A 1,228-nucleotide genomic window follows, 5' to 3' on the forward strand; every position below is an offset into this window, starting at 1 on the left:
GCTTGAACCTCTGGAAGTTCTGTCAATGTATGCTTGCAGCCATTTCTGTATTTCCTTTAGTAAAACTTCACTTGCATGGAATATCAAAGAGAGTGTCCGGTGATTCCCACATTCCATTGGGTCTCCTTTCGTCGGAATGGTAACAAATGTGTATCTCTTCCAATCAGTTGGCCAGATTGTTATCTTCCAAATTTCTTGGCAGAGATGAGTGAATGCCTCCTGTGTCGCTTCACTTTCTTGAAAAATTTCAATTTTGATTCCATCAACTCCTGGTGCCTTTTTCTCTGCCAATTCCTTAAATGCATCTTGGACTTCCTCCTTCAGTATCGTTGGCTCTTGATCATGTGCTACCTCTTGAAACGGTTGAACATTAACCATTTCCTTTTGGTACAGTGACTGTGTATTCTTCCATCTTCTCTTGATGCTTTCTGCATCATTCAATAATTTGCCCAGAGAATCTTTCAATAATGAAAGTCAAGACTAGATTTTTTTTCTTCAGTTCCCCCAGCTTGAGAAATGCTGAGCGTGTTTTTGCTTTTTGGTTTTCTGATTCCAGATCTTTGCACATTTTGTTATAATATTTCTCTTTATCTTCTCCAGCTGATCTTTGAAATTTTCTGTTCAGCTCTTGTATCTCCTCATTTCTTCCATTTGCTTTAGCATCTCTACACTGGAGGGCAAGTTTCAGTGTCTCTTTTGCCATCCATTTTGATCTTTTCCTTCTCTCTTGTCTTCTCAATGACTTTTTGCTTTCCTCATGTATGATGTCTTGATGTCATCCCACAACTCTTCTGGTCTTCAGTCATTAGTGTTTAATGTATCAAATCTGTTCTTCAGATGATCTCTAAATTCAGTTGGGATATATTCAAGGTCATATTTTGGCTCTCATGCACCTGTTTTAATTTTCTTCATCTTCAGTTTATATTTGCCTATGACTAATATATGGTCTGTTCCACAGTCTGCCCCTGGCCTTGTTTTCACTGATGATATGGAGCTTTTCCATCATCTCTTTCCACAGATGTAGTCAATTTGGTTTCTATGTATCCCATCAGGTAAGGTCAATGTGTAGTGTCATCTCTTATGCTGTCTAAAGAAGGTATTTGAAATTAACAAATCATTGATTATGCAGAATTCTATCATGCATTCTCCAGCATCATTTCTATCACTAAGGCCATATTTTACAACTACAAATTCTTCTTTTTTGCTCCCAACCTTTGCATTCCAATCA

This window comes from Chrysochloris asiatica, unplaced genomic scaffold, assembly GCF_000296735.1.
Source record: "Chrysochloris asiatica unplaced genomic scaffold, ChrAsi1.0 scaffold00066, whole genome shotgun sequence".
Classification (NCBI taxonomy): domain Eukaryota; kingdom Metazoa; phylum Chordata; class Mammalia; order Afrosoricida; family Chrysochloridae; genus Chrysochloris; species Chrysochloris asiatica.